Source organism: Onychomys torridus, chromosome 19, assembly GCF_903995425.1.
Source record: "Onychomys torridus chromosome 19, mOncTor1.1, whole genome shotgun sequence".
NCBI classification, from domain to species: domain Eukaryota; kingdom Metazoa; phylum Chordata; class Mammalia; order Rodentia; family Cricetidae; genus Onychomys; species Onychomys torridus.
In genome coordinates, this window is record NC_050461.1 from 64779458 (window position 1) to 64790099 (window position 10642).

Here is a 10642-nt window from a genome sequence, read left to right on the forward strand (position 1 = left end):
TTTCAACATTGCAGACCACACTTCTCCAGCACCCTTTAAATTTCATTTTTAATGATTCTTAATATTAATGCCTTTTCCTTTGGAAAATTTTGTGTGTGCTTTGGTAAAGGACAAACATGTGTACAATGGTAGCCTCTCTAAACAAAATAATTCTTTGGAAAAAAAATCCTCAACACCATGGAACTAGTAATCCCATTTTGCCCTCCTATTTCACCAAGAACAGGTAAGTTAAAGATTTACTAGACACACCTGATCCCAAGGATTAAATGCCTATAATTCAGATCCAGAGCCTGAAGCCATTAAGGGCAAGAGTTCAGTTAATAAATATAGAGACATCATAATGGTACCATATAATGGGAAAAGAGTAAAACATCAGCACCTTCCCTTTTGGGAGCATTATGAGGGAACAGGCCCATACTACTAAGAAACTGCAGTACAGTGTCTGGTTTCCAGAAGTCCTTCCCCCAAGGACAGGCATTTAGATAAGAGTCTCCATTCCCTGGGGCCATGAAAAAAGTTCCTGCTTGCTAAAGCAGTCAGTCTTCTATTCCTTGGCAGCAGGAACTTGTGGTCCTTTCAGTAACATATGACTGGTGTCTATTGTCAAGGTCAATGCTAGATTCCTCTACTCCTGATCTCAAGCCACACCCCAGTTCACATGGCCCCTTTTCTCCTGTTTAATCCTATGTGCAACTATAGAGTACAAAAGGTGTATCCTTTTCTCAACTATGCTGCTGTCAGCCATCCAGGTTCACCCTCAGATCATGTTCATCTCCTCCTTCTCTTCCTCTGCGAATCCACACATGCTCTTTCAGCCCCAATCCTTTGGAGGTTCATTGTAAGTCTTGGTTCTAATGACAGTGGTATGAGTTTCCTCCCCAACATATTTTGCCAAACAACATAGGTGTTATGCCCAGGTCACAATACCCCCAAACAAGACCACCACAGAGCCAATATCCGATGCAAGCACACAGGTTTTTAATAACAAAACAAGCAAGCTTGGTCGGCTTCCAACATCTGACACAGCGGGTAGAGGAGAACACCCTGAGCACTCACTTTAAGGGATTTATATAAGAAAGGTTTACATGCAGCTTCAGATTGGAAGAGGAGCCTAGGGGTAAGGTAGTTCTTTGGAGTTGCTGGCTGAACTATAAGCATGAGGTTGTTAGGGTCGGCATACAAAACAGAGAGCTTCACTCCGATATCGGGTCACAAATGAAGCTTTACTTTTAGCACGAGCTCGTGGGACACCAGCGCGAGGAGTAGCTGGTGACCCCGAGTTTAAGGCTCACAGGCCTTTTATGAGGCAGTTCTACCAGGGCAGGGGAGTGGGGTCACCCAGAGTGTAGACACCTCGACGGCAGATGTCTCCACTGTCTTTTCTCAGAGTCTGGGTAGGTAAACGAATTCCATGCTTATCTAGCAAGAGGTTATTTGGCAAGCATTCTTCTTAAGCAATTTATCTTGCAAACACAACCCCAGGGGTTAATTGGCAAGCATTCTTCCCAAGCAATTTATCTTGCAAACACAACCCCAGGGGTTAATTGGCAAGCATCCTGTTAGCACAGCATGGTGGGCTAACTTTTCTGATATGGGGCGTGGGGGCAGAGTGCAGTATTTCCCGCTGAATCTGCAATTAGCAGAGCTAGTGGGGGGGGGCCTTGTTTCCCTTACAATGGCCTTTCAAGGTCACTGATGGCTAACAGGATTCAGGCTATCTACAGAGACATAAATTTTTACTCCCTATGTCTGTGGAGGGGCCCCCAAACAGCCTGACCTCACAGCAGCCATAACAAGCTTAATGGGCCAGACACAGCTTCTGTGACAGTTTTATTGGCAGGCAACATCCAGATCCAGGAAAAGCCTTAAGCAGATAATACCCAGGGGTGAGCAAGTACCTGATATCCCAAACATTCCAACCATTAGATAAGGTGGCCAGAAATCCCTGAGTCTAGCACACACCTATTTTTTGTTTTACAGATACCCCTAGACAATCGGGGTCCTGAACCCTGGAAATCCCCTCACCCAACCTCTGCTATGATAAAAACTTGGCCCCACCTGAGCTCAGGGCAGGCTGCTCTCACCGCTGTGTCTGACAGACAGAGGGACCAAGCTCCGAGCTAGAAATAAAGGCTCTTTGCTTTTACATGCTGGATCCGGTCTCCATGGTGGTCTTTTGGGGGTCCCCGAGATCTGAGCATAACAATGTCCCACTTTTGCTGAACCCAAGATATATGCATTCAGATTTATTGTTTCAGTCCTATTCTCCTCTGAGGTCAGTTGAGCCCATAACTGCCCAAGTCCAGGATACATAGCTTTATTGTCCCAGCCTTATAAGTTCAACTTCTGGTAACTTCTAAAACTGCTGGTCAGTAAATACCTTTGGAGGAGTGGGGAGGGAAGCATCCCTCAAGATGGCTACTGATTTTTTTTCCTTTCAGTGTCAGCTCACGAAAGCTGCAATCTTGGAGATTGTCTGGAGATTCTGCACAGCTTCTACGCAGCTCCATATGTCAGAATGTCTGACCTGAGTTGCTGAGTCAGAGTCAACTGCCCCCAGCAGCTGTTTGATGTTTCTCTAACCCTGAGGAGACATACCAGAAAACCTTGTCAAGTTTGTTTACTTCCTGAGTCTCTAGAGCTTCCCAGGTCCTTCACTAAGGAAATGTTTCAACTCAGAGGAAATTGCTACACAAGGTCTCTCAAATGCAGTGTGACTTACTGTACGTAAATCTCATTACACAGTATCTTCTGACACTTACATAGTATCTGTAACTGTAGGACAGGAGACATGGCACAGGAATAGCCTATGGTCTAGGGAATTAACACCATGTAGCCATTAGCAAATCCTCATAACCAACACTTCCTTCTGCATCTCCTCCCACTTGCTTATTGCTGAGACATAATGCAGGCTACTATCATTCCACTCAGCCGATCAACTACATAAGTGGAGAACAGTCCCAGATTCTCATTTGTCCGCATACACGCTTCCCTGTTTTGTTTTTTTTTAAATAATCATTATCAATTTTACATGAATACAAAAATATACATGGTAGACTTGGTTCTCTGGTAATGAATAACATCACCCTCCCCCCAAAGATAAAACAAAAATAAAAACAAAAGTGAACAGAAAAAAAAAATAGTAAGACAAAAAATGCCAAACCAAGCCAGAAAGCACACAAAAACACGTCTGCTTTTTGGTCAGCCACTTCTGGGCATGAGTCCTACCTTGGAGTATAGTGTGTTTAATAAACTCAGTAATACTCCATCAGAGAAAACTGATTTTCCCTTCCCAGCAGGTAGCAGTTGCAAATAGCTCTTTAGCTAAGGGGTGGGACTCTGTGTCAGTTCCTCTTCTCAGTACTGTGCCTTTGTATGGCTTGAACCTGTAGAGATCTTGTGCATGCTGTCACAGTCTCTGAGAGTTCATATGTGCATCAGCCCTGTTGTGTCTGGAAGATACTGTTTCTTTAGAGTTAACCACCACCTGCCGCTCTTACAATCTTTCTGCCTTATCTGGTTCCTTTTCCACATAGATCCCTGAGCCTTGATGGGAGGAGTTTGATAAAGACATCCCATTAGAACTGAGTGCTCCAAAGCCTCTCATTCTCAGCATGTTATCCTGTTATGGGTTTCTGTGTTAATTGCCATCTGCTGAAAGAAACTTCTCTGATGAAGGTTGAGTTGTCTGTAATCTGAGTCCAGGGACTGGCAGAGGCATTTTGAGGAAAACTGTAGAAAATGACATCCTCCTATTAGGAGTAAAGTACAGGATAACCAACTGACAGTTCACAGCCCCAGAGAGGCTAGATAACAAAGAGGGCCCAAAGAGAGATGCATGGATTTCCCTAACAAGGGGAAATAGAGATCTCCTGGGTAAACTGGGGGGGGGGGGGGGGATGGAGGGAAGGGAATTTGAAGGAGCCAGTTGGATGGGCTGGGTGCAGGAGGTGGGTTGGGAGGGACGGAGGGGGAGAGTAACAAAAGAGACATCTTGATTGGGAGGCACTTGGGGATTAGGAGAATGGTGTCAAGGAAAATCCCAGGAATCCACAAGGATGACCCCAGCAGCTAAGACTCCTAGCAACATTGGAGAGGATATCTGAACTGGCTATCTACTGTAAGTAGATTGGTGACTACCCTAATTGTCACAGAAGAGCCTTTATCCAGTAACTGATGGAAGGAGATGCAGAGATCCACAGTCAAGCATTAGGCTGAGCCTCAGGAGTCCGGCTGAAGGGAGAAGGGATTGTATGAGCCGGGTGTTTGTGTGTGTGTCAAGGTCATGATGAGGAAACCCACAGAGACAGTTGACCTGAGGGAGCTCATGAACTTTGGACCCACATGGGAGTTAGGGAGCCTGCATGGGACCTGCATGTGTGTGACAGTTGTGTAGCTTGGTCTGTTTGTGGGGCTCCGAGCAGTAATATCAGGACCTGTCCCGGGGCTTAGCTAGCTTTTGGGAACCTGTTCCCCATGCTGGATTACCTTGCCTGTTGCAGTAGCGCCCGCGCTACCACCCATTCACCATGTCCGAGCCAGGGGCTGTAGATCAAAAAACAGAGACAAAAGACAGCGTCATTTGTGCCAGGGGATGCCGAATGCCGTTTATTGAAGAAAGGAGGAAACCTTAAATACAGCCTTACTGCATAATGGAGGAACCCCTGGAGGGCAGCAGTTCGTTACCGAATGTTCTACATTCTTGCATCTAAGCTGTTTACACCAAATGCAGAATACACAAACAAGGAACTTCCCTTAAGCATTCAGGAGGGTGGAGACCAGCAGGGAATCAGCATAGGGAGGACATCAAGGTCAAGGTCAGGCAAGCAGGGCGGCAGTTACCCAACTTGGGAATTCCAGGGCACTACACTTGCCCAGGCTTGATGCAGAGGGAGGAAGTGAGTTCTACCTCATCGTGATGTGCCATGCTTTGAATCCCAAGGGAGGCCTGCCCCTTTCAGAATGGAGATGGAAGAGGAGTGGAAGGGGAGGGGGTAGATGTTAGTAGGAGGAAGGAACAGGAGGAGAGGAGGGGGGGGGGGAACCTGTGGTCGGTATGTAAAATAAATGAAAAAAACGTTAAGTAAAATTAAAAATAAGTTAAGTATCTAGGAATAAACCTAAAAAAATAAAATAAAATAAAAAAGAAAGAAAATGATATCCTCAGGCACTGTGGATGTGGGATGCCACAGAAGAAAACAAGGAAAACAAGTTACCCCTGGAGAGCTCAAGCAGAACAAGCAGGATAGTCTCTTCCTACCGCACCCCACTTACAGGATCTCATGTATGCCAGACTGCCTTTTGACTAGGAAGCCAAGGATAATCTTTAATCCCTGATCCCCGAGTCTGTCTCTCCTGCTCTAGGATTACAGGTGAATTCCACCACGCTCAGTTTTATACAGTGCTGAGGTGTCATAGTTAGTTTCTGTGAACTTGACAAAAATATAAATAACTCTGGGAAGTGGCACTATCAGTGGATAAACTGCCACTGTCAGAATGGTCTGTGGAACTCTGTTGAGTATTTTCTAGATCAGTGATTGATTTGGGAGGACCCAGCCCATTGGGAACAGAGCCATCCATGGGCAGGTGGGCATGAGCTGTATAAGAAAGGTATCAAACCCCAGAAATAAGCCAATAAGCAGCTCTTTTCCATGGTTCCTGTTTCAAGTTCCTGTGTTGGCTTCCCTCAGTAATGGATTGTAACCTGTAAGCCAAATAATAAACCCTTTCCTCCCTAGTCAGTTGTGTTCAGAAGGGTTTATCAGAAACAGAAAGCTAACTAGGGCCTCCTCATATGTATTAGGCAAGCACACCAGCCACTGAGCTACACTTCTAGCCTTTACTTTCCAAAGTTCTTCTTTTGCAATTGATTTTCTCTGACAGGTGAAGATCATTAAAGAGGAAAGGCCTATAACCCATTGATAGGAAATCACAACGTGCCCACACGGTTGGGCTTGCCCAGCGGACCACCTAATTACTTCTGGTTCAAAATAGCTATTTCCAGGTCAGAACATCTCACGTGGCTAGGACTCCATGGCTTTACATGGTTGCATAAAGCACGCATGGCCATGTAATCTACGCACATGCATGGAGTAGCCACATGCGGTCCTGTACGCATGCGCAGCCCACTCTTTAAAAAGCCGGCACCATTTTGCACAGGTCTCTCTTTTCTTTCTCCTTTCTCTTCTCTCCTCCTCTTCTTGTCTCCTTAACCACGTGTGTGTTTCACACGGGCCTGTCACCCCTGTCACATTCTCTTTCTATCCTATATTAATAAACAGCTCTTCTGTGGATTTGTCGTGTTCGGGACGTGTTCCTCACAGGTAAGAGCGCTGCTAAATAACTAACACCCATCCTCATTGTCCTCTCGCTAAGCAAGTCACAGATTGTTATGATTATTTGTGTGTATTACTGTTATTCATGGATATTATTATTCATGGATACACTGGGTTTCTCCCATCAAACTAACAAAGGTTTGTGTTCTTTCTCTATCATTCATTTTCAGTGTGTGTGTGCATGGGGGATGGGGATGTTTAATGCTCTCTTTTCCTGGAGAAACTCAAAGAAGACTGACTCACTATGAAACTCAACTGCCTTCCATCCATCGCTTCTTTCCTGCGACAAAGACAAAAGAAAGGAAGAAAAAAGAAAAGAAAAAGAAGGAAGGAAGCTGAAAGCTAGGCTTCAACCTTTCTTTCATTTTCCTCATGTGGAGCTTTGAACCCAGTAACATACACACTCTATGAGTCACCTACAACGTATGTAGAGACTGGAAGTTTTGAACAAAAGATTATTCCTCACTCCTTCTCCTTCCCTTCCCAAGCTTATTTTTTTCTGTAGAAGGATGGTAGGATGATGCTTGACATTTCCCTGAAGTTCTGAACCCAGAATGTTTTATATTGATGCTATGAAGCAGGATGCAGAATTGGAATATCATCTATACTGTCAAAGTATCCTGTTCTCTTACTTATATCTCTGATTTTCTGAACTTTGGGTTAAAAAAAACCAAAATTCTTCTCTAGACAGTAAAAACACAGATGCTCCATACCACACAGGTAAAAAGAGTCAGAGAACCATGCATTGAAGGGTTGAGGATGTGGTTTAGTTGGTAGAGTGCTTAGCTTGCATATATGAGTCCCTGGGTTCCATCCCCAGTACTACATAAATTGGGCACGGTGATGCACACATGTAATCTCAGTGCTGTAGATGTAGAGGTAGGCGGGATCAGGAGTTCAAGTCCAGCCTTGACTATAGTGAATTTGAGCCAGGCTGAGATACATAAACCTGTCTTTGAGAGAAACTGGCATAAAAACAAACAAAAGAAACAGATCATAATATCCAGCTTGAGTTCAGCCATGAGCATTTAGTATTCTTGGAGAGAACCAACAGTTCTCTCATATTTGAGGAGCCCTCCTTGCTGAACTACTATATGAACAGCTAGATGAGGCTGCATTCCAGAGGAGAGTCCCAGGTTTGCATCACAGTGCCAAAACAGTACAGAGAGTTCTTCTGGTAGGAGAGACAGGAAAAAAGAGGGGAGCTGTATTCCACATCCTTCTGTCTACAAGTCCCACTATCCACCCCAAGGCAACTCAACCCATTTGTTCTCTACACCTCCAATGTTCTCCTCCATCCTCTCATCACATCAAATCACATACCTGAAACTCGACTTCATATGGAACTACTCTGCAGTGTCTGGAGAATGATCTGTGATAGCTATGCTTTCAATGTTGAATGTGTGAGTTTGCTCTGTATGTAGTAAGCAAAGTGAGAGAATAAATAGTGGGGCTGGAGCGATTGCTCAGTAGTTAAGATCACGTGACGCTCTTATAGAGGACCAGAGTTCAGTTTCCAGCACATCAAGCCACTCACAGCTACCTGTAACTATAGCTCCAGGGGATGTGACGCCCTCTTATGGGCACCTGCACACATGTAACATATACATACACATAGACACACACGTATACATGAATAAAGATTAAAAAAATAAATCTTTGCCTGCACTTATTAAGTTAAACATTCTTTTTTTTCCTTTCACCTTACCCTTTTCTTTCTTGTACTGAGGGTTGAAACTAGGGCATTGTGCATCCTAGGCAAGCACTCTACCACTGAGCTACATCCCCAGCCCTCAAGTGGAATTTTTCTTTTCTTTTCTTTCTTTCTTTTTTTTTTTTTTTTTGGCTCTTTTGGTTTTTCGAGACAGGGTTTCTATATGTAGTTTTGGTGCCTGTCCTGGATCTCGCTTTGCAGACCAGACTGGCCTCGAACTCACAGAGATCCACCTGGCTCTGCTTCCCGAGTACTGGGATTTTTAGTGAAGTGGGACTTTTCTTAAGGACAGAAAAACCATAAACACATAGCTGGGTGTGGTAATACATGCCTTTGGTCTTAGCACTTGGGAGGCATATTTCCATGAGTTCAAGTTCAACCTTATTTATATAGTGAGTTCAAGGTCAAGAAGAGTACACTGCGATACTGTCTCAAAAACAAAACAAAACATAAACACATTAGGCTATAACTGGTAGGTTGATTAATAATTCTACTGATCACTTAAAACTACTAATCATATGCTTTTTACCTAATTTCCTAATATACAGAACCTTCAATTATATAACATACATTTCTATTATACATTGTATATAATTGTGTTGGGTCCAGATAGTCTGTAATTCCTTTCTCAAGCATAAACCCTGACCAAGTTGTGGTCTCCTGACTGAAAAACTGCAGGCATGAGATAAAGCCAAAGAGGAAGCCAAGGGCAGGAAAATGCAAAAGAAGAATTCGGGTAATACAGCCAAAGAGACTGTTTCTCAAACTCTGCTTGCAATTTCCAGGTAATAGCTAAATAACATATAAACAGCAATGGGAAAAATAACAATTGTTCACTCTCAAAGTGAACCCTGAGTCTTGTGTCTCTGTCTTCCATTAGCCTTCTTTCCAGGTCCCTGTGATGCCCAGGTGTGTTGGCCACGGCATAACTGTTTAACAAGTAACGTTTCTAAATGTAATAATATCCTAAAATATAATCATAAAATTATGTATTTATGATAAATGTCCCCAAATTCAGATATATTATTATATCAATGTCACTAAAAATTACAGATTTTCAGCATAAGAGATAAGGAGTACAAATATAAAATCAAAATACTGCTAAGTAAAAGCCTTACCTTTTATTTGAATTCTCATAATTTATATAAATTGATTAAAAGTACCGATAAGAACTCAAAACTTCTATATAGTGATATTTTATTTGTATTGAAATGTGATTTTATTTGTATGTTAATAAAGTTGCCTTGAGGTCAGAGCAAGCCAGAGCAGAAGCTGGGCGGTAGTGGTGCACGCCTTTAATCCCAGCACTTGGGAGGCAGAGCTAGGTAGATCTTTGTGTGTTCTAGGACACAGCCAGCCTGGCAGACACATGCCTTTAATCTCAATAACAACCATAGAAGACCTGGAGGTCTGTACAAACAGGCAGTGACGAGGAGGTCATGTGGCTGCTTTTGCAACCAATAAGAAAACAGAACAGAAAGTCTATAAGTAGACAAGACACACAGAAGTAGGTCCCTGGCGGAGAGGAAGAACAGCAGAAGCAGTGAAGGGTAAGGTTTTCCCGCTCTTGCTCTGACCTTGTGGTTTTTAACTCTGCAATAGGTTCTGTGTTTCTTATTTAACAAGCTGGTTACATCTACACTTCTAAAAAGGCATACTCACACTAACCCCTTCAGAGCCCAGTACCAATTATAATCTTGTAGTAACAAACACAACTTACCCCTATCTTGTGATAGTTAAGGAATCCAGTATTTCCTAAATTGTCTCACCCAGGACAGTTCAAGATGGGACTGGAAATCATTGTTATGTATGAAAGGAGATGAAACAGGAAATGGGGGAAGATTTCTACAGAGATCGTTCAAATTAGGAGGGACAGCACTTTAAGAAGGCACTGTTAGGACCATAGTTTTCCCTGAGAGTCCCAATTCTTGTGTCTCCACTCAGGACCAGAGACACAATTTAGATCCAAATGCACATCACTGATTATAAATGCTCACTCTCTGTGAGAGTATTTTCTTCTTTAATTGTCTCTCTGGTCTGAGAGAGAGGGAGAGAAGGGAGAGAAAAGGAAACAAGTATAAAAATAGCCATGCGTTGCTAAGAGAAGTCTTTCCTTAATAAGGCTTCGACCAACCCTGCTACCTCCACCTTCCTCCCTTTCATACGTTCATTTTTCAATATCAAGGAGAAATGACTGTGATACTTTATATTAGCCTGCAAGGGGGTCACAGGGTTGGGCGCCCAATCTCTTCGTGAGACAGGGGTCCATCCTCAAATACCTTCCACTTCGCTGACTGCTAACTAGCTCCCAAGAAGCTCCTCAGCCAGATAAGGGCTCGCCCTGTCCGCTCTAGTTCCTAGGACTGATCCAGAGTAGGAACCGCAGGCCCCTGGTCGCAGGAAGCGAGCAAAGAAAGTCTCCCAGCCTGTCCTTCATTACGTCACACACCGCTCCCAACACCCAGGTCTAAGCCTTCTCAAAGCCTCCCGACAGAGCCACTTTCGCCACCTCCCACTCTCGATCCTCATTGGCTCAAAGCCCTGCTCGTTCCTGTGGTTGCTAGCGGCAACGTGGGCGGGAACAAGCTCGGTC

At 43.8% G+C, this 10642-nt stretch overlaps 1 long non-coding RNA gene across 1 annotated transcript; it reads right to left on the minus strand.

Annotated features, from left to right (window-relative positions):
* Positions 1-2425: 2425 nt before the first annotated feature.
* On the minus strand, positions 2426-10509 carry LOC118570409. Its single transcript, XR_004943189.1, has 3 exons — positions 10329-10509; positions 4489-4545; positions 2426-2584 (listed from the first exon to the last, which is right to left on the minus strand). It is a non-coding gene; the product is annotated as an uncharacterized LOC118570409 (long non-coding RNA).
* Positions 10510-10642: the final 133 nt, after the last annotated feature.